This window comes from Chionomys nivalis, chromosome 3 (genome assembly GCF_950005125.1).
Source record: "Chionomys nivalis chromosome 3, mChiNiv1.1, whole genome shotgun sequence".
Classification (NCBI taxonomy): Eukaryota; Metazoa; Chordata; class Mammalia; order Rodentia; family Cricetidae; genus Chionomys; species Chionomys nivalis.
In genome coordinates, this window is record NC_080088.1 from 124,121,980 (window position 1) to 124,145,514 (window position 23,535).

Consider the following 23,535-nt stretch of genomic DNA (forward strand, 5'->3'; position numbering starts at 1 on the left):
GAAAAAAGTCACAGCACATGAGATTTAAAGCATGGAAACATGATGATTCCATGGCTGGAGTTGGCCTTGCCTAGCTGATGGTAGCCTGGGGGTCCTTACCCACATGTGTGTTCTCGTCACCACCTGCATCAAAGATGTAGTCACACTGCCGGGATCTGTTTCAACAGAAGCATTTCTTCGATGATCCAGCAGCCACATGCCCTGTGTTCTCCAGCACTATTGGCTCAAGCTTCCATTTGCAGGTTTGAAGGGCACGCCTCAGCCCGCCCTGTAAGGCGCTCCTACAAGTGGCCCTGTTAGGAAGCCCCTGTCATATCTAAGATCCAGAGGAAGGCAGGTACACCATGGCGAGAGGGCAGAAGATGAGCTGGGAGCTGTCCATGGGTGATGGACTCTCTTCAGCCATCCTGTAGGTGGGTCCCAGTATAGTTTAAAGAGATAAAGGTGACCAACTGAAGGTTAACCAAGCCAAGTACATAGAGCCTTAGCAGCATAAAATAGTGGTTCTTAACCTGTGGGGTTGCATATCAGATAATTACACTATAATTCATAAACAGCAAAATTACAATTACAAAGTAGCAACAGAATATTTTTATGGTTGGGGGTCACTATAACATGAGGAACTGTATTAAAGGACCACAGTATTAGGAAGGTGGAGAACTATCAGCATAAACCTAATGGACACCAGGTAAAGCAGAAACAGAAGGCATCATTAGAGAAAGTGGGTGACCAACTGTACCCCTCAAAGACTCTGGCAAGTGTGGACCCTAACTACTTTCAGCCAAACCCTTAGAGAAGGTGACAAGAACTCTCATCTCACACAGCCTCCTCTGGGTCCCTGAGGAGGCACTGGGGTGTGGCAGGCAGCAGGGGACAGCAGAATGTGAGTGACATTAGACGAAGATAGTTTGGGCTGAGATGAGGGTCAGTGTCCATCCAGGAGTCACAAAGGGGAGCAATGCTAAGAGCATCCACTTGCAGGTGGCCGCTTTGCCATGGGCTCTCTATATACTTCTCATGTGAGCTGACAGGGCGGGGGGCTGAGGGGCTGGAACCCTTAAACGTTATGTGTGAGGTCCTGAGCCTGGCCTGGCGTGCTCAAAGCCTGTCTCACAATATTTATCACAATACTTAAAAGGTAACTAAATAACTGGGCACAGGAACTGCAATCCCAACCCTTGGGAGGCTAAAGCAGAAGAACAATCACTAGTTCAAGTGCAGCCGAGTCTAAAGACTAAGAGCCAGTTTCAAAACACCAAAGGGAAACAAGACAGAGACAGAGATAACGGCTTCGATTCTTCTGTTTTTGTCTTCTTACTTTGTGTGAACAGCGTAGTAGGTTTCAGCCTTCTTTGGAAAGGAATAAAGGCCACATGTGGGCAGTCATCAAAGGTTGATCTCTGCCCCCCCCGCCTGCATGCTGTCCCTTCCCATTCCCAGGTTCCCTGTCACCTCCCAAGAGAGGCACCGGACCACCACATATGGAAGTCCGGGCTACTCTTGACCGACACCACCTGAAGCTGTCTCAGGGACTGATGGTTGTCTCAGGAAGTCCTGCAGCCGAGTCCTCTACAATGGTCTCCCTGAAGTCAATAAAACAATAGATTGTCCCAGTCAATGCTGTGCCCACCCTTCCAGATGGAGCCAGCATGCCCTCCCTTGTTGACATCAGGGACTTACCCTCAGAAGCGTGGGACTAGACATCTGGGATGCCTAGGACATGCCATGCCTGGGCTCCAGATGCCATGTCTGCTCCAGTTTGTCCCTCTGACCCAAGTCATAGTGCCCACCCTGCAGATCCAGAGAACTAAAGGGCTGAGTTGGACAAGCTGTGGTCCCACAGACACATTAGGCTTGTTTGGGATAGGCTAATCTGAACACTGAAGTCCAGGGTTTTCCTCCCTCCATGGCTCTGCCACCTCCCTTTCTCCCTGTGGACACGCAGATGCAAAGGGGACGGTTAAGAGATAGCTGGACAGCCAACAGATTCATAGAGACAGAAACACAGACAGCTAGATGGCAGATAATTGATAGGTAGACAGATGATAAACTCATGTATAGATGATGAGAGATTAAAGGTTTAGGGTTAGAATTAGGGTTAGGTTTGGGACTAAAGCCACTACTGCCTGGGTATGGGAGGTGAACATTTTTATAGAAAGCAGGGGAAGTATAAAGAATTGGGATGAGATGTGAACAGTGTGTCTGGTATAGAACTTAAGGACACATTAGCTAATTCTATTATCAAAATTATAATTTTGACAATTACATCAAAACTGAAAGACCTGTCAATTCTGTGGGAAATCCTTAAGCCACCCTAAAGACTTCTGTCTGTCATCACTGGGAGGGCACACACTCTTCTGGCTCAGGGCACTTACCACAAGACCCCAGACTGGACACCAGGCCTCCCTCCCCCCGATAGCCCCATTTTCAGATGGCCTGGTGTCCAGGGTGCCCACTGGGGTCGGGGCAGGACTTCTCTGTGAGACCCCCGGCCTCTTCTCCACTCCCATGGAGGTATCATCCTCTTCACTGAGGAGGAAACATTGCTCCCAAACACTGAGGGAAGCTGATAGGCTACTCCCCAGTACTGGCCACCTCTTTCTCCTGCAAGCAGAACACGGGTTAACTCAGGATAGCAATGCGCTCAGGTTCCAGTGGGAGACAAGACAGTCATCACTATTGGTCCATGACGGGAGGAACTGGAAGCTGGGTTTTGCTTTTCCTTCTGAAGAGGAACAGGTAGAGCAAACCCTATTCTTCCTTCTCCCTTCTAGCTCCCACCATAAATACAGATGTGAGCACCAGAGCTGTGGCAGCCACTGTGCAAGTGTGACTAAGAGGCTTAAAAAGTTGTGAGTGTGGCAGCCCCAATGTAGACCAGTCACCAGCCCATAGGCAGCAGCGGCCTGCATTCAAACCTCTTCTAACGGGAGAAAAGGAAAGCTCTGTTTGAGTAGCTGTTGGCTGTGTGTTGTCCTGCTTCTGTGAGGCTCGTCTTAAACACATACAGCAGGGTTTCCCCCCCCCTTTCTATCTTAGACTGCATAGAACAGCTGGGGTTAAACTGACGGCTTAGGGCTTCTTCCTACAACGCTTCCTGCTCTAATGTTGAGGTGAACCGGGCAGGAATGAAGATACAGATTTGCTGTGCCTTCCTTTTGACTCAGACAGTGAAACACTTGACCCCAGGAATGGGGATTTGCCCAGAAGTCTCATGGTGGAACCATGGTGGTAACAGGGGAGTACAGACCCCAGATGGGAGCACTAAGATTAACATACGGGGGAGCTGGAGAGATGGATCAAGTGTTAAGAGCACCGGCTGCTCTTGCAGAGGACCAGGTTTGCTTCCCAGCACCCACACGGTGACTCACAACCGTCTGTAACTCCACTTCCTACACTCTCTTCTAACTCCTTCAGGCACTGCATGCAGAGTGTTCCTACCTACACTTAAGCCCATGCACATACATAGAAAATAAAATAAATAAACCTAGCAGGCAGTGGTGGTACACTGCCTTTAATCCCAGCACTTGGGAGGAAGAAGCAGATGAATCTCTGAGTTCAAGGCTAGCCTGGTCTACAGAGCCAGTTCCAGGATAGCCAGGGCTACACAGAAAAATCTTGTCTCAAAAAACAAAAATAAGCAAATAAACCTAAAAACAATGTTTTAGAGATTAAATAAACCAGTTGGCAGAAAAAAATGGTGGAAACCCTTCACTGCCTCCATTTATTCTAAGAAGAAAAAAACAAAAACAAAAACAAAACCTTGAAACACAATATGGCAGGATCAATACTATGTAAATGTCTTATAAAGCATTACATGACCTGAGGCCTGGCACTTTGGGGTCATTTCCTTCCATCCCCAGCCCATACTATTCTCCAGAATGTTTTCTTTTGTTAATAAAATGCCTGTGGTAGTATCAATGTAATTGGCCCTCATGACCTCACAGGGAGTGGCATTAGTAGGAGATGTGGCTCTATTGGAGTGGAAATGGCCATGTTGGAGGAAGTGTGTCACTGTGGGGGCTGGCTTTGAGGTTCTCTATGCTCAGGATACTGCCCAGTCTGTCAGTTGACTTCCTATTGCCTGCAATATATAGGACTCTCAGCTACTCCAGCACCACATCCGCCTGCACACTGCCATCCTCCCCATCATGCTGATAATGGATTGAACCTCTCTGAAACTATATGCAAGCCACCCCAGTTAAATGTTGCCAGGGTCATGGTGTATAGTTGGTGGTTTTTTACTCTTTACTCTTTAGGGGCCTACTACCCAACTCCTAAATAAATACAGAGACTTCCTCTTACTTAAGAATGTCTGGCCCTAGTTTGGCTTGTTTCTGGTCAGTTTTTCTTTTCTTCTGTTTTTCGTTCTTTGAGACAGGATTTCTCTGTAGTTTAGGAGCCTGTCCTGGAACTAGCTCTTGTAGACCAGCCTGGCCTTGAACTCACAGAGATCCGCCTGCCTCTGCCTCCCGAGTGCTGGGATTAAAGGCATGCACCACCATCACCTGGTTTCTAGCTAGCTTTTTTAAACTAATTATCCCATCTACCTTTGCCTCTGGAATTTCACTTTTCTTTATTCTATATGCTTCTCTTTCCTCCTTACTCCATGGCTAGCTGTAAGGCTGAGTGGAAGGCCCCTGGAATCCTCCTTTCCTTTCCCTTCTTTCGCTCCTCCTCTTCTATTTATACTCCCTGCCTGGCAGCCCCACCTATCCCTCTCCTGCCTAGCTATTGGCCATTCAGCGCATTTTTAGACCAATCAGGTGTTTGAGGCAAGCAAAGTAACACAGCATTACAGAGTTAAACAAATGCAACATAAAAGAATACAACGCATCTTTGCATCATGAAACAAACATTCCACAACATAAGCTAACGGAGCATATCTTCAACTAATATTCCACAACAATGGTGTCTCTCCACAGCAATAAAAACCCTAACTAAGGCAGACACCAAGCGGCAGGGACCGGCGCACAGCTCAGAGAGCAGATCGCCCCACTACAATTAAATCAAAGAGGTAGGCCTTTTGTTGGCAGGTCCCTGGCAAACGGGGAGCCGGGTCCTGTTCCTGAAGACCCTTCTGAGAGGTGAGAGGGATCTTAGCCTGCCACAGGGGCCAAGAAACAGAGCGAGGGCATTTTGTAAGCCCCTGGCCAGCAGGGAAACCTGATCTGGTTTTAAAAGACCCATTAGATAGCATTGATAGGAGGAGATGGGCAGGCGCCAAGGCAAGAATTCACCCAACAATCTGAAAAACAACATGAAAACACCAGAACCCAATGATCGTACAACAGAAGGACTTGAACACCCTAACACAGAAGAAGTGGAAAAAATTGACTTTATGAAAGCAATAGAGTCCCTTAAAAAACATGTAAAAAACGCCCTTATAGAAATGGATGAGAAGTATAACAAAAAGTTTGAAGAAATGAGTAAATACGTACATGATACCCTGGGAAACCAAGAAAAAAAACGATCAAACAGGTAATGGAAACAGTTCAAGAATTGAAAACTGAAATGGAAGCAAGGAAGAAAACACAAACTGAGGACCAGCTGGATATGGAAAGTCTAGGTCAACAAGCAGAGACTACAGAAACAAGCATAATCAATAGAATACAAGAGATAGAAGAAAGACTCTCAGATTCTGAGGACACCATAGAGAAAATAAACGGACTGATCAAAGAAAACAGCAAAGCCAACAAATTCTCATCACAAAACATTCAGGAAATATGGGACACAATAAAAAGACCAAACCTAAGAATAATAGGAATAGAAGAAGGAGAAGAGTCACAGCTCAAAGGCCCAGAAAATATTTTTAACAAAATTATGGAAGAAAACTTTCCCAACATAAAGAAAGATATTCCTTTGAATATTCAAGAAGCATACAGAACACCAAACAGACTGGATCAAAGAAAAACATCCCCTCGCCATATAATAATCAAAACACAAAATATACAGGTTAAAGAAAGAATATTAAGAGCTGCAAAGGAAAAAGGCCAAATAACTTATAAAGGTAAACCGATCAGACTTACACCTGACTTCTCTATGGAAACCATGAAAGCCAGAAGGTCCTGGATAGAGGTACTGCAGAAACTAAGAGACCATGGATGCAAGCCCAAACTACTATACCCAGCCAAGCTACCGTTCACTATCAATGGAGAAAACAAGACATTCCAGGATAAGAACAAATTTAAACAACACGTAGCCACAAATCCAGCCCTACAGAAAGTAATAGAAGGAAAATCACAACCCAAGGAATCCAACATTGCCAACACTGCCTACAATAACTCAGGCATCTAGCGACCCTTCACCAGAACAACTCAAAGAAGGGAGACACACAAACTCTACTACCAAAAACAATAAAAATAACCGGAGTAAACAACCACTGGTCATTAATATCACTTAATATTAATGGTCTCAATTCACCTATAAAAAGGCACAGGCTAAGAGACTGGACACGAAAACAGGATCCAACATTCTGCTGTTTGCAAGAAACACATCTCAACCACAAAGACAGGCATCTACTCAGAGTAAAGGGTTGGGAAAAAGTGTTTCAAGCAAATGGTCCTAAGAGAAAAGCAGGTGTGGCCATACTAATTTCTAACAAAACTGACTTCAAACTAAAATCAATCAGAAGATATCGAGATGGATACTTTATACTCATAATAAGAACAATCCATCAGGATGAAGTCTCAATCCTGAATATCTATGCCCCTAATATAAAAGCACCCACTTACGTAAGAGAAATATTACTAGAACTCAAGGCAGACATCAAACCACACACACTAGTAGTAGGAGACTTCAACACACCTCTCTCTCCAATGGACAGGTCAATCAGACAGAAACCAAATAGAGAATTAAGAGAATTATTGGAGGTAATGAAGCAAATGGACTTAACAGACATCTATAGAACACTCCACCCAAATAGGAAAGAATATACCTTCTTCTCTGCAGCTCATGGAACCTTCTCGAAAATTGACCACATACTCGAAAACAAAGGAAACATCCACAGATACAAAAAATATCAGTGTTCACCTGTGTCTTATCAGATCACCACGGACTAAAGTTAGAAGGCAACAACAATGCTACCCCCAGAAAGCTGACAAACTCATGGAAACTGAACAGTCAACTTTTGAACCACACCTGGGTCAAGGAAGAAATTAAGAAAGAAATTAAAGTCTTCCTTGAATTTAATGAAAATAAAGAGACAACATACTCAAACCTATGGGACACGATGAAAGCAGTGCTAAGAGGAAAGTTCATAGCACTAAGTGCCCAATTAAAGAAAATGGAGAAAGCATACATTGGGGACCTGACAGCACACCTGAAAGCTCTAGAAAAAAAGAAGCAGACACGCCCAGGAGGAGTAGAAGACTGGAAATAATCAAACTGAGGGCAGAAATCAACAAAATAGAAACACAGAAAACAGTCCAAAGAATCAATGAAACAAAAAGTTGGTTCTTGGAGAATATCAACAAGATCGACAAACCCCTATCCAAACAAATTAAACAACAGAGAGAGAACACGCAAATAAATAAGATCAGAAATGAAAAGGGGGACATAACCACAGACACAGAGGAAATTCAGAGTATCATTAGATCTTACTAGAAAGGCCTGTATGCCACAAAACTGGAAATAGCAAAAGAAATGGACATTCTTTTAGATAAGTACCATATACCAAAGCTAAACCAAGACCAGGTGAACGATCTAAATAGTCGCGAAGAACTAGAAACTGTTATCAAAAATCTCCCTTCCAAAAAAAGCCCAGGACCAGATGGTTTCAATGCAGAATTCTACCAGAACTTCCAAGAAGAGCTAATATCTATACTCCTTAAGGTATTTCACAATATAGAAACAGAAGAGTCATTACCAAATTCCTTTTATGAAGCTACAGTTACCCTGATACCAAAACCAAACAAAGACCCAACCAAGAAAGAGAATTACAGGCCTATCTCACTCATGAATATCGACGCAAAAATTCTCAATAAAATACTGGCAAACCGAATCCAAGAACACATTAGAAAAATTATCCATTATGATCAAGTAGGCTTCATCCCAGAGATGCAGGGCTGGTTCAACATACGCAAATCTATCAATGTAATCCACCATATAAATAAACTGAAAGAAAAAAACCATATGATCATTTCAATAGATGCTGGAAAAGCATTTGACAAAATTTAACACCCCTTTATGATAAAGGTCTTAGAGAGATTAGGGATACAAGGGTCATACCTAAATATAATAAAAGCTATTTACAGCAAGCCGACAGCTAACATTAAATTAAACAGAGAAAAACTCAAAGCCATCCCACTAAAATCAGGAACACGACAAGGATGTCCACTCTCTCCATACCTCTTCAATATAGTGCTTGAAGTTCTAGCAATAGCAATAAGACAACATAAGGGGATCAAGGGGATTTGTATTGGAAAGGAAGAAGTTAAGCTTTCGTTATTTGCAGATGATATGATAGTATACATAAGCGACCCCAAAAACTCTACCAAAGAACTCCTACAGCTTATAAACACCTTTAGTAATGTGGCAGGATACAAGATCAACTCCAAAAAATCAGTTGCCTTCCTATACACTAAGGATAAGGAAGCAGAGAGGGAAATCAGAGAAGCATCACCTTTCACAAAACCACAAATAACATAAAATATCTTGGGGTAACTCTGACCAAGGAAGTGAAAGATCTATTTGACAAGAACTTTAAGTCTTTGAAGAAAGAAATTGAAGAGGACACCAGAAAATGGAAGGATGTCCCTTGCTCTTAGATTGGGAGGATCAACATAGTAAAAATGGCAATTCTACCAAAAGCAATCTATAGATTCAATGCAATCCCCATCAAAATCCCATCAAAATTCTTCACAGATCTGGAGAAGACAATAATCAACTTTATATGGAAAAACAAAAAACCCAGGATAGCCAAAACAATCTTATACAATAAAGGATCGTCTGGAGGCATTACCATGACTGACTTCAAACTCTATTACAGAGCTACAGTATTGAAAACAGCTTGGTATTGGCATAAAAACAGAGAAGTCGACCAATGGAATTGAATAGAAGACCCTGACTTTAACCCACAAACCTATGAACACCTGATTTTCGACAAAGGAGCTAAAAGTATACAATGGAAAAAAGAGAGCATCTTCAACAAATTGTGCTGGCATAACTGGATGTCAATCTGTAGAAGAATGAAAATAGATCCATATCTATCACCATGCACAAAACTCAAGTCCAAATGGATTAAAGACCTCAATATCAGTCCAAACACACTGAACCTGATAGAAGAGAAAGTGGGAAGTACTCTACAACACATGGGCACAGGAGACCGCTTCCTACATATAACCCCAGCAGCACAGACATTAAGGGCCTCATTGACTAAATGGGACCTCCTGAGACTGAGAAGCTTCTGTAAAGCAAAGGACACTGTCACTAAGACAAAAAGGCAACCCACTGACTGGGAGAAGATCTTCACCAACCCTGCAACTGACAAAGGTCTGATCTCCAAAATATATAAAGAACTCAAGAAACTAGACCGTAAAAGGCTAATCAACCCAATTATAAAATGGGGCACTGAGCTGAACAGAGAATTCTCAACAGAAGAAGTTCAAATGACCAAAAGACACTTAAGGTCATGTTCAACATCCTTAGCGATCAGGGAAATGCAAATTAAGATACCATCTTAAACCTGTCAGAATGTCTAAAATAAAAAACACCAATGATAGCCTTTCCTGGAAAGGTTGTGGAGAAAGGGGTACACTCATCCATTGCTAGTGGGAATGCAAACTTGTGCAACTACTTTGGAAAGCAGTGTGGCAGTTTCTCAGGAAATTCGGGATCAACCTACCCCTGGACTCAGCAATACCATTCTTGGGAATATACCCAAGAGATGCCCTATCATACAACAAAAGTATATGCTCAACTATGTTCACAGCAGCATTGTTTGTAATAGCCAGAACCTGGAAACAACCTAGATGCCCTACAATGGAAGAATGGATGAAGAAATTATGGAATGTATACATATTAGAGTACTACTCAGCAGTAAAATACAATGACTTCTTGAATTTTTCATGCAAATGGATGGAAATAGAAAACACTATCCTGAGTGAGGTGAGCCAGACCCCAAAAGAGGAACATGGGATGTACTCACTTATATTTGGTTTCTAGCCATAAATAAAGGACATTGAGCCTATAATTCATGATCCTAGAGAAACTAAATAAGAAGGTGAACCCAAAGAAAAACATATAGGCATCCTCCTGAATATTAACCTTCATCAGGCGATGAAAGGAGACAGAAGCAGAGACCCACATTGGAGCACCGGACAGGAATCTCAAGGTCCAAATCAGGAGCAGAAGGAGAGCATGAGCAAGGAACTCAGGACCGCGAGGGGTGCATGCACACACTGAGACAATGGGGATATTCTATTGGGAACTCACCAAGGCCAGCTGGCCTGGGTCTGAAAAAGCATGGGATAAAACCGGACTCGCTGAACATAGTGGACAATGAGGACTACTGAGAACTCAAGAACAATGGCAATGGATTTTTGATCCTACTGCACGTACTGGCTTGGTGGGAGCCTAGGCAGTTTGGATGCTCACCTTAATAGACCTGGATGGAGGTGGGGCGTCCTTGGACTTCCCACAGGGCAGGGAACCCTGATTGCTCTTAGGGCTGACGAGGGAGGGGGACTTGATTGGGGGAGGGGGAGGGAAATGGGAGGCGGTGGCAGGGAGGTCCTGACAGCTTTTGGTGTGTTATCATTTGTTTTGGAACAGGGTCTTGCCATGTAGCCCTAGTCTGGTACTTGCTGTGAAGACCAGGCTGCCCTTAAACTCAACAAAGATCCAATCTGCCTCCTCAGTATGGGAGGCACCTGCCATGTTTGTTTTGAGGCAAAGTCTTACTATGTAGCCCTTGCTGGCCTGCTATGTCAACCCCAGGTGGGCCCCCAAGTCAGGAAGATCCTCCTCCCTTGCCTTCCCAGTGCTAGGCTTTAAAGGTGTGTGCTACTGTGCCTGGCAGTGTGGATTTTGTGAGCGTGAGCATTGTTTTGGTTTTCTTTTTTTAAATAAATTGTATGTTTATATTTTGCTGTCAAAATTTTTAAAAAAGTGTCACCATTTTAGATATTAGAAGTTTGGCAGTTTGCACTGGGGCTGCCTGTAGCTCTGTTGGTAAAATGCTCACCTCGCATTCGTGAGCCCTGGGTTTTATCCCATGCACCATATAAACTGGACTTGGTGGCCCCTTCCTGAATCTCAGCCCTGGGAAGGTCAAGGCTGGGGGATCAGAAGTTGAAAAATGTCAAAGCAGGGAGTAAAACTATTATTGACCTGTATCCTCATTTCCAAGCAGTACTGCCTCTTGTCATCTACTTTGGGTTTTGGCAGCTCTGTTGGGGCAAACCCAGCAAATATCCCACAGCTACGTAGATTGATCTAAGTAAAACTGTAAGACCCATTTGGGTACCTGTAGTACAAGACTGGCTCCAAGTCCTCCTTGTTAGTTCTTAAGCTGAGTGAGGACACAGAGTTTAAGTCGTGATTTTGAGGAATGCTAATGTGCAAAGATTTCTCAGAGTGATGTCCAAGCAGTAAGAGCACAGATGAGCTAAGGCTGAGCATGTTAATGATGTTTGTGTGTGCATGCTGCATGTTCATGAATATGTGTGCATGTATGTTAACGATGTTTGTGTGTGCATGCTGCATGTTCATGAGTGTGTGTGCGCGTATGTTAATGATATTTGTGTGTGTGTGCTGCATGTTCATGAGTGTGTGTGCTCGTATGGAGAGCAGAGGTTAATATTGTGTGTGCTGCATGTTCATGAGTGTGTGTGCGCATATGGAGAGCAGAGGTTAATATTGTGCGGGCTGCATGTTCGTGAGTGTGTGTGCGCGTATGGAGAGCAGAGGTTAATATTGTGCGTGCTGCATGTTCATGAGTGTGTGCGCGTATGGAGAGCAGAGGTTAATATTGTGCGTGCTGCATGTTCATGAGTGTGTGTGCTCATATGGAGAGCAGAGGTTAATATTGTGTGTGCTGCATGTTCATGAGTGTGTGTGCGCGTATAGAGAGCAGAGGTTAATATTGTGCGTGCTGCATGTTCATGAGTGTGTGCGTGTATGGAGAGCAGAGGTTAATATTGTGCGTGCTGCATGTTCATGAGTGTGTGCGCGTATGGAGAGCAGAGGTTAATATTGTGCGGGCTGCATGTTCGTGAGTGTGTGTGCGCGTATGGAGAGCAGAGGTTAATATTGTGCGTGCTGCATGTTCATGAGTGTGTGCGCGTATGGAGAGCAGAGGTTAATATTGGCCGTCGTCCTCGATTGTTTTCCACCTTGGTTTTTTGTTTCGTTTTTGTTGTTGTCTTTGAGTTAGGTTTTTTCCCTGAAGCTGGAGCTTACCAGTTTGCCTAGATTGGCTGGCTAGGGACCTCCAAGATTCCTCCTGTCTATCTCTCTTGAGCAGTACTGGGCTTACAAGTGTGTGCCACCACCTTCACTTTTTACATGGGTGCTGGGGATCTGAACTCAAGTCCTCATGCTTGTTCAGCACACACTTTGCTAGCTGATCTATCAACTTTTAAGAGTAGTAACTAGTATTGCTCACTATTAGAATGTAGAGTACTGTTTGATCATGCAGCTTCTGTTACATATCTGATCCCTTCCAATCTGCCCATAGTGTACTTCCCAGACACATGACAACCCAAAACACTGCCACATATTTCCCAACATTCTTGGATATAGTGCTGTTGCTTTTGAAAAGCAGTGATTATCGCTTAAAACGAGCATGCAAGCTTTTATTAGTATATATATTTTAATTGTTTTTTATTTATTGATTGTGGGGGTGTGTTTGTGTCTGTGTATATATGCTACCTGGAATGACAGCTGTGAACCACCTGACATGGGCGCTGGGACCTGAACTCAGTTAAGAACAGCAAGTACTCTTAACTACTGAGACTAATTATGATCCTTATTACTTTAGGCATTAGTTTTATTAACATATATGGGGTAGGGGTACAGGGAGGTTGTGCACATGCATTCTGGTGCCTGTGGAGGTCAGAAGAGGGTGTTGGATCCCTGGCACTGGGGTTGCAGGTGGCCGTGAATTGCTTGGCCATGGTGCTGGAAGCTGAACTGCAGCTTCTGGAAGAGCAGCTCGTGCTGGCAGCCGCTGAGCCAGCTCTCCAGCCCCTCACTAGGTTTGAAAACTGATTCTTTCTAGAGGGTTGAAAATTCCTTTGAATTTACTGATGTTTGGGTTTAAGAACAACACTTTGAAAAGGGACGTCACCCTAAGACGCAGTGCACTTAACTGGATGTAGGTCCACCTGGAATGTTAGTGTCTTAGGGTTTCTGTTGCTCTGATCACAGTGACTCTTCTAAGGAAAACATTTCACTGGGACTGGCGTACAGTTCAGAGGTTCCGTCCATTATCATGGCCCTCTCGATATTCATTCTTTTCAGCTTCTCTTTCTCATCATGTCTCCACGACCCCTGCCCTCCAGCACACCTGAGAAGTATCCACAGCCAGTCTGCGTTTCTCTCTCTGCTCTGGACCCTTCCAGATGCATCTGGCTGCTCTCTCTCTCCTATCCAACAATGTAAAAACTTCCCCCAGCCATCCAACCACGGAGCAGCCATCTTGGTTTCTTTCCTGTGCCCCCACTTGTGCTTGCCTCACGTGTCAGCCCCTTAGTTTGATCCCAGCAGCTCTACAGCTTGTTTAAAATCACAAAAGGCACCTCATCACCACGTGTTCTTTTGTAAGTGAGGGAATCTATCTATCTTTAGGCCAAAATGATGATGTCTTCTTGAAGCAACAGAAAATTGATCTTTAAAAATTTGCAGAGCTGATTGTCAACTAACCCTGACAACTGAAAGCTGAAGTATCTCACAGGCCCCTTACCTTTAGCTTGTCCTCGGCTCAACTGGAAGCGGAAATATCTCACAGGCCCCTTACCTTTAGCTTGTCCTGGACTTAGGTCTTCATACATTGTCACCACGGTTTATTGGGGATCTGTTCTAGAAAATGTAGGAATCAGTTGAAATTATTTTTTGTAGAAATAGACTGCATGAAAAAAGTTGTTTTATAATCCCACTGATAATTCCAGAGATGTTTATTGTTTTATCCATCTTCAGTTGACGGGACCTGACTTCTGTGTATCCAACCTTGTTTAAAGCGGCTATTTTCTTATTTCATTATAGCCCAGCTTCTCTCAACGAGGGGTGCTGTTTGCTCATCTTGAACTCTCTTGTAACCATAGGTTCCTGCTACACTTAGCGGACCAAACTGGGGGCATAATTGTAACAAATCATAACTTCAGAGAGTTCGTGACTGAGTCGGGGTCCTGGAGAGAAATTATTACAAAAAGGTAATCTTGTTTTACTTTGCTGTGATCTGCATTTTGGTGTTTGCTTCTTGTTTGCATTTAGTCTGATGTGCTGCTTGCCAGGTGCTAGGCCCAGGAGAGGGTGAAGGGGGCTCCTAGGAGCACCTATAAGATGGGACCTCAGCCATCTCAAGTGTCAGCTCTGGGTGCTGTGACTTCAGCAGGAGCGTAGCACAAAAGCAATATGCCGAGGGAGCGGGCACCTAACTGCGGGCTCGGGCAAGTCTAGTTTCGATGGCTGGGGTTTTCCATGAGTTTAGCGTGCAGCTTTCCTTGTTGCTGCCGCTGTGAACATGTCAGTCGTGAACTGCTGACGAGCGGTGAATGCTGGCTTCCATGAGCCCACCAAAGACTTGACACTCGAGCGGCTGCTACCCACAAGAAGCGAGAGTGCTGTGCTGTGCTCAGGGAGAAGGCAGATGTGCCATAGATCTGAAGCAAATAGGAAATGTGCAGGGCAGTGCGGGTAAGCAACACATCTAGACACGTGTGTCTCTCGGATTTCACAGTCGGCCCTTGTCTCAGACTTACAGCTTGCTACGTCCAAACAGGGTTTCTGAAAGCTTGGACTGATGAGATGTGCCAAGCCTGAGGACCTGGAAGTCTCCAGAACCACACAGGAAAGAGAGAACCAAAGTTGTGGGCACACAAATAAGGAAACAATGTAACTTTAAAATTTTAGAAGAAAGACAAACCTCGGCTGCAGACTCTTGGATGAAAGTAAATTACTTGAGACATTTGAGCTCTGTGTCCCTAAGAAGGTCTTGGTAATGGGTGGAGGAAAGTTTGACCTGGTGGGCACAGTTGATGAGTTGTTGAACTTCTCAGGTGCTGGTGTGTGCTAGACACCAGTCTGCACACAAGGAGGCTCCCACCAACCCACTACTTTTAGACCTCACCTCACAGAAGCAACTTGGATACCAAAATGTACATCACAGACATAGATGCTAGGATTTTTTAAGTTTAATTTAATTTTATTTATTCATTTATTCTAGAGAGGAGCTTACTACATAGCTGTCACAGGCTCCATCTCTCCTGCCTCTGGAGTGCGGGATTAAAAGCATGTACCACTATGCCTAGTCGGTTATTTCTAGACCCCACGGTGTTCCGTGTTTCCGGCAAGTTTCTGCTCAGCAGGCCCAGGTCCCTGTCCTGGATGAGTGATACTAGGTCAGCCTTGGCTTTCTCTGCTGAGGACGATGTTTTCTGAATCACAGGCGTGCCTATGAACATGTTCTTTTTTCTCACTTTCACTTTGGCACACCTGCTGAGTCCCAAGCTGAATGTCTCTAATCGTGTTTTCTCATCTGGTAGAAAACAGAATGCCTGGCTGGCGTGTGGATGAGACTTGCGGGCAGCTGAGAGGAGCTTCTCGCAGGACTGTGTCCACAACAGAAGTTAGAACGCTTTCACTTGTGTGTGGGGTTGCTTCCTCTCCAGGCAGATAGCACTGGGAATGTTCAGGCTGACCATTGTCCCAAAACGGGGTGTCTCCTGTGAGGAATGTTCCATTTCCTCAGCAGTGAAGGGGACTGATGGTCAGCACTGTGACTTTCTGTGTTGTAGGCTGCTTCAGTACATGTTCGTGGGGGACATATTTATGGTTCCTGATGACCCTCTGGGAAGAAACGGACCTCGGCTAGATGAATTTCTTCGAAAGGAGGGCTTTCTTAGATATTTCTGTATATCCCCTTGTATATCAAAGGGTTTTTATTTTAACCAAATGTTGTGCTTTGCAACAAATGCTGTCCTTGAAAAATAGAAATGGCACTTGAATGTCTTCTAGGCCGTAATTAGACTTAGCGATGTGTGACCTGTATAGAAGCCAGTCACGGAAGCAGCCCAAGGCTAATCTTCACTGTGGTCTTTTTCGGTGTTGTTTTGCCTGCCTGCCTGCCTTAGACTGTTTCCTCTGAGTCAGCAGGCTAAGCTCAAACTCTGATCTTCTGCCTCTGCCTCATGTGCCAGCGTCTAGGCCTGCCCTGTGTGGGGATCCTTTTCATTTTACTCTAAGAGCACACAGACATTCATGAGGGTCTCAGAAGAAGCAGGTTTTCAAGCTGGTGCTAACTTGTAGGTCACTGCTCCCCAGGATCTCTGTGGGATGCTTTCCCATGCACTTTGTGCAGCCATTTCTTTGGAGTGTCCAGTGCTGCCGTGAACTTGTGTCCTGCTCAGGAACTGCTGTGGGGGTGGGGTGAGGGCCCACAGCTACTGTTTACCATCTCTGCATGGGAAAGCCTGCTTGCTTTATTGTTTGCCACTGAGAAGTAGAGGTTATTTCTACGCTAAGAATTCTCAGGTGACCTTGTTAACCACCTCCTCCTTCATGCTAGCCTAGTGGCAGACCTTCTTTGTTTTAAAACAAAAGTGAGCTGTGTTTCTGTGCATCTCCTGGCAGGTTTTTGTGTGGGGTTGGTCTAGGTACCTAAAAGGAGAACATAGACTCTGTCCCGTCTTTCAAGGCTGCTAGTTGGTCATTTGTAGCCTGAGCCTTTGGGATCATCAGTTTGAACTTGATGGTGCACCGCGGTGGGTTGATTTTCACCCAGGGATCTTCTTCAGTGGAAACTGACACACTTGGAAAGTCGTGGCCTTGTTATCATTTCTCTAGGAGCCATTGGGTTTTATCACACTGTTTGAGGCGTTGACTCGGGCCAAGGACATGGCAGCCTGCTGTAGGCTTTTCCAGTCCAACCACTCAACCCCACATCTTCTATGGGAAATCCTCATAGGATTTTAGGCCTCAAGGCCTGTGTTTGAGGCTGTGTATGGGCCCCATGCTAAGCTGAGGTCCAGGTCAAACTAGAGGTGAATTCTTTGCTACCTGTTCCACTCCTTCAGTAGCCTGGGGGCAGGATCAGCCCTGCTGGTCCTTTACCCTCTCACCTAGTGTCATCTTCAAAGTGCTTCAAGGTCCTTCCTGAGGGGATGCCGCTAATGTTAATGGAGCTTTTGCAGGCTGTCAAGCTTCTGACGTTGATGGCACTGTTAGCCCGGGTTCTCAGCTACAGATAAAATTGGTGGGAGTTTTTAAGCAGGACAGGTGTCCCTGGATGCTTAGACAGCACCATGTGCACAGGCATTCAGAGCACACTTGCCCCACCCAGACCTTGCTGGAGACAGGGATTCCAGGAGCCTCTTGGAGTTGCCTCTGCCCAGAGGGATTCCTCTCCCCAGTCAGCTGACACTGCCTAGAATAAAACCCCCAGATGAGCAGGAACCTTGTAGAAGCAACAGCCTTGGCCCACCCTCAGAGAGCAGACTGGGAGGGGCTGTCCGTCCCAGAGGTGCTTGTTCCCTCATTGGTCTGGAAATGGTGCCAGTGCCCTGTCAGCCACTCTGTGGGGGCTGATCTCACATCCCCTTGGCTCTGTGGCCTTCAGAAAACATGGAACTAGCTAGCATCTAGCTCCTCTGTGTCAAGCGTACGTGCTTTACAGGGTTTCTCACTGCCGCTCTCTCCATGGTCACTTTATCCACAGAGACATGCAGCCACTACTCAGTGCCCTGCCAGATGTGGGCATGTTCGATCCTGGCTTCCGGAGCCCCAACACCCAAGTAGCCAACACCAGCCACCAGCCTCCATCCCGGAACCAGGGAGCCTCTTCAGGCCCTTGGCTTCCTCAGCAGCCCCACTTCACACCCCTGGCCACCGTTCCCAGTATGCAGCAGAACCTTCTCGTACCAGCACAGAGATCTTCCGCAGAGACCAGTGAGCTGAGGGCAGCTCTGCTGAAGATCTTCCCTGACTCTGAGCAGAAACTGAAGATCGACCAGATCCTGATAGCTCATCCATACAGGAAAGACCTGAATGCCCTTTCTGCCCTGGTACTGAACTGAAGGCTGGGCTGAGAGCCCACTGCTGATGGGGACCAGAGGAAGCTGCCTACTGTGGAGTCCCTTACTGGGGAGAAGCTTTCCAGAGTGCACAGTGCTGCTCTCGGTAGGAGAAGGAAGGGATGTGTTTTATATATACAAAAGTCTGGATTTTCAAAGCCAGCTTTTTTCTATATATAAATTATGCTGCTATTACAGATTGAACATTTTCTGTAAAAGAAAAGTACATTTTCTGCCTGTTCAGAACTGTTTAATAGCAGTTACTCTTGAGTGTATTTACAACTTTATGTTTTTTAAACTATTTTCCTTAAAGCTGAAGAAAAATTGACAAATGAATATGGTTAGCCTTTCTAAATAAAATAAAAAAATAAAAAAAGGGGATTGCTTCCTTAAGGAAAGCAAGCCCTCTTAAAGTATATTTTCTTGAGGTGATCTGTTCTGTCCACTCACATGGTGTGTGCTCCCCTGCCTTCCTCCTTGGAGCTGGCCTGCTCCACTCTTCTGGGTCTTCTCAGCAGCCATCTGTGAGAGTGCAGAACTGGAGCCACTAGATGGCACTTGGTGCCTGGCTGTAGTCAGCGACAAGACAAAGTCAGACTCAGAAGAGCAGGGCGACAATTCAGTCCATTCAGTTCCATCCTTCTTCCTCTCCGCTGGATAGAGAAGGGAAACGAGTCCCAGCGTACTCCCTGATTGTCCCAGCTCCCTAATGCCCTCCCCAGCTGAGGCCACCATGTTCCTGATCTGATTCCACAGAAGGTGAGGTAGGATTGGAGAGTCTGCTGAGGAACTCCCTTCTGTGGCCAGCATGAGTCCACAGCCCACAAGTATGGGGAAGAATCCCATGTGGAGTTTGTACAGCTTTGCCAAAAGTTTTCTATTCTCAAGGATGACCCAAGCCAATAAATAGCATAAGTAGTTTCAGAAGGGGTCTCAAAGCCCTGCTGTTTCCCTCTTCTGTCTTTTAGTGGTCTCTAGCTGCTCTTCCCGAGTCTTTCAGAACCAGTTATCTCAGTATCATCTCTTCTCAGTGTAGCTTGAATTCTGTGTCTGTGAAACATTTCCTGGTCATTCTTAGCATCTTGACTCTCACCTAGACCTTTTAAGGGCTCTGTGTTTTCCATCTATACTGTGTCCCAGCCCTCACAGTCAATTCCACTGCTCTGTGGATTGTGTCTTTCTTCTGGTCTCACAGTTAGTGACTGAGGATGTGGTGCTGGTTGGTTCTCTGTGGTGCAGGGACTATGTAGATCCCAGGATGCTGTCACCATGCATATACTTGGTTTCATTTGATCCTTGCATCCCTCAGGAGATGAATACAGAGCTTTCTAGGGGGCCACGGTTGTACTTCAGTCATGTTCTCCTGAATTCATTGACAATGTAACCTGCTGGGGAGTCGTTTGTCATCTGTCACTTGGGCTTTTGAGACCTGCAGGCAGTTAAAGTAGAAAACAGACTTTGCAAGGTCCAGGAGTAGACTCACTACAGCCTTCTGCCCCAGCTTCTGAGCACAGTAAAGGTGCCAAGGTGGAGCCATCCCCAGGACCTCCTGGTCTACTCAGCCCCAGTCCAGCATTCCTGGGAACAAGGAGAGTCAGGATGCTCTGTAGAGCACAGGGGCCACATCCTGATGCTGGCAGGGAGCAAGGAGCACGAGCTTTCCCAGACTTTCCAGGCAGATTTACTTTGTTGTGTAACCTCTGTGTTCTTAGTATTGTTTCTGAGATACCTGCCTGTGTCCCCTTCCCCATATAGGAGGGAAGAAAAGTTGGAGGAAATCGAGAGGCATTAATTACTGTGTAGATTATAATGTGAAATATAATTCTAGACTCTCTGTGAAATTCATCACCTTTAGGGGTAGCATCCAAATCCCACTTATCCAGCCACCGAAGGAAGCTCACAACCTGCTTCTCTGCCTCATCCCAAGCTCTGTTGCTGTTAGGTACTTGTAGATGCCCAGCCTCCACCCCTCAGTGCCTCCACAGTGAACTGTGGAGTGTCTTGGCATTCCTCCGTATGTGGAGTACCTCTGCCTCCTGCATATCCTGACATTTGGGCGAAGTGGTCAACGTGGCTGAGACTGATCATTTTGGTCATTGGTCAAGTATCTGATGCTTACAGAGGTTGAAAGGATAAGTAACTAGTGTAGGTGATGGACTTCCAGCCGCTGTGCGCATGCGTGCGTGTGTCGCAGGAGCTGTCCTGGTCCAGTGTGGTGGCACCATGGTTGGCAGACTCGGCTTTGAGACAGGATGGAGTTGTGTTTACACGGGCTTGCGAATGTGTAAAGCAAGAAAGAAGACTCCACCCCTTCTTGCCACTGCCAAGTACTGAGTCCCTCCCCCTGGTAGGGCAATGGCTGCAGACCCTGTGGCCTCTGCACCATGCTCACCCTGGTCCTAGCCTGCCTCTCGCATCTCTTCCAATGCTTCCCCATCCTCAGCACTCTGAGCCATCTCAGCTGGGTCCATTAGTTGCACTGTTCACTGACATTACCACCTTCCTGTTCCCTTTGGTCCCTGAGGTTAAAACGCCCTGCATTTTGTTGCTGATGCTTTACTCTACCTTCCCACGTTTTCACTCCCCAGTTTGCACACTTGGCTTCTGCTCACCACATGGGAGGAGCCTGGGCAATCACTGGTTGCCGTTTCATTGTTAATGTAATAGCTACAGACAGGGAGGCCATTGGCCTTATTTCTTCCATTTTCCTTCTAGATGCTCTGCATTCCTTTCTTCTCCTTGAAGGCCAATTCTTTTGGTTTTTCGAGACAGGGTTTCTCTGTGGTTTTGGAGCCTGTCCTGGAACTAGCTCTTGTAGACCAGGCTGGTCTCGAACTCACAGAGATCCGCCTGCCTCTGCCTCCCAAGTGCTGGGATTAAAGGCGTGCACCACCACGAAGGCCAATTCTTAATGCAGTTTCTCCACGGGTGGTTCTAAAACTGGGCCACACTTAGGACGCCAGTGAAAAGGGCAGCCCTTGCTAAAATGCAGGTTATCACACACACCCTGAGGTGTGGGCTCTGCGGTAGAGGAAAGCCTGGAGGCTTGTCCCTTCCACACACCCTGAGTGGCTCCCAGTTGGTGGCCTGGAACTGCACTTTGAGAAGCTGCACTTATTGTAGGAGGTCACCACTCTTTCCTAATGTCACCATTCATGGTGGTGACACTAGTCCTGTCACTAAGCCTATGGGATCATGACTCCCAGAACCTCAGGAGCTCGGCCTCCATTCTATCATCTTCTATCATCTATTCCCTTGTATCCTTCTTGGCCCTTGGCTTGCTACTGCTCCCCACTTCCCACAATCCCCCGTGACACTATTCTCTCATGGGTCCCTCAACACTAGGCCACTTTACAACTCCCCTCTCCCAGACTCCAGGGAGCTCATTCAGGTTCATCTAGAAGAGCGTTTTTGTGTCCTCCTCCACCTCTTCAGCTGCCACCAGAGCATTGAGTTCCTGTCCTCTGAGCCGAGCGCCCATGGCTGTTGCCCCATGGCCAGACTTGACTATCCATTGTCTATCCCTGCCACGATGCTCACCCGCTATCCAGATCTGGGTTCCCAGGGGCCCTATCCATGCTTATTTCTCTTCTAGAAATGGCCCTCTGCCATACAGCCCTCCTCAAAGGCCCAGCCCTGAGTCTTCTTTGTGCCCTGAACAGAAGCAGCTCTGTGGTATTCTGTGACCCCCACAGCACTTGGTGTCTCGCTTCTGGCTCTTGCCTCTCCGGCAGGTGTAGCTGCAGCCAGCTGTGTACTGTGTTGCCTCCCTCTAGACTGTGAGCTCCTCGCGGGCAGGGACCCTATGGTCACTCTGTATCTCTTGTGGCACCTAACAGTGCCTTGCACTTGGTAGGTGCTCAATAAATGTCTGTTCAAGTGAACTGGAGGATGGTGCCTTCTTGACTGGGGGAACTTTGTTGATCGTGTTCTAGAGATGGGACCCACCTCTGTCAGATGTAGGGGAGGCTTAGCTTGCCTGCTTCACTCTGTCCCCCTTCCCTAGGGCCTTCAGCACATGCCATCCTGGTCAACTTGCCCAGACCTGGAATCCTGACCAGACGGAACCGTCCAAAGCAGACAGTTGGCTTAGATAGACCTCACCTGCCAGTCTTCCTCAGAGATTTTGCCCATTGTGCTGCGAGCCATGTGGGATGCACCCACAACCATTAGCGCCATTTTCTGCCATGGGGAAGAAACATGAGCAAGGACCGGCCCTGAGTTCTGAGCTCACTTTGTCAAGGAGACCTTCCTCAGGTGTCAGGAGGCCCAGGATTTGCGAAGTGCGCCCTGATGCTGAAGCAGTTTCATGTTAGTTCATCCTGTGAGATCAGGTGTCTACACAGAGTGAAGCGCCTCCCTGTCCTTAGCAGAGCCTGGAAGATTGGAGAGCAGGCGTCCAGCTTGATGTTCAGGAAGGTTCCAAAGACTTGTGCTAATAGCCCACCAGGATGAGCACCTAGTCTGGGTGTCAGCATGCCACTCTGTCCTGCAGTCCAGGCTGTCCTTGAATTCACCGCAGTCCTCCTGCCTCAGCCTTCCAAGTGTTGGAGTTACAGGTGAAACCCACCATGCTTTGCTCCACTGGTTTTGAGAACCAAAAGCAACTCAGCTTTCCATTGTCCAGACACGTGTGCTGTCAGGACCAGGGGAGACTTCTGGGGAAGCAGCTGAGCCAGTGTCCTTCAGCCAGGGCAGAGATGCATCCCAGGGGCTGGACTTGCCCCTCCTGACTCCTCCTGTTTGGTGGCTTTTGCTGCAAATCACAGGGCTCTATGCTGCAGACTGTAGCTTCTAGGGTTTTGCTTGCCATCTCTCTCCAGATCCCCAGCTAGCCCCGCTCAACTGCACAGTCTGGTACCCAGACCTGGGTCAGACCCCTCCTCTGTCACTGCTCCCAGCAGAGGAACCAGACCTGTACTGCTCTGCCACATGTCTGGCTCCTGGATCAGGCTCAAGTTGCAACCTCCCAAACAGGCAGCAGGAAGAAGGGTCCTTCTGAGTGGCCCACAGGAGCTGAAAAGGTTCTGTGTTCCCAGCTTCCCCATCTATAGGGGCTATACCAGCAAGTCACTTGGACCCTCTGAAAAGGGTTGGACACTCACGGAAAACAACCCCAATATCACCCCCCCCATGGATACCTATGCTTTATCTGTCCCCTGAGACCCTTCTACCCAAAAGAAAACACAAGGACGGTCCTGGAGGAAGGAAGGAGGCGATCAGAATGACCCTCAGGTGAGTGTGTGGGCCCTGCACTGACACACCCAGTGCTGTGTGTCCTGGAGAAAGAAACCTAGGCTCTGGA

General features: G+C 46.5%; 1 protein-coding gene across 1 annotated transcript in view; it reads left to right on the forward strand.

Moving 5' to 3' along the window:
* Positions 1 to 19,360, forward strand: part of LOC130871432 (RIMS-binding protein 2-like) — a 179,640-nt gene extending 160,280 nt beyond the window's left edge. The window contains 2 exon segments of the mRNA XM_057764767.1: positions 14,265 to 14,372; positions 17,876 to 19,360. The gene's annotated coding sequence lies outside the window, so the exon portion shown is untranslated.
* Positions 19,361 to 23,535: the final 4,175 nt, after the last annotated feature.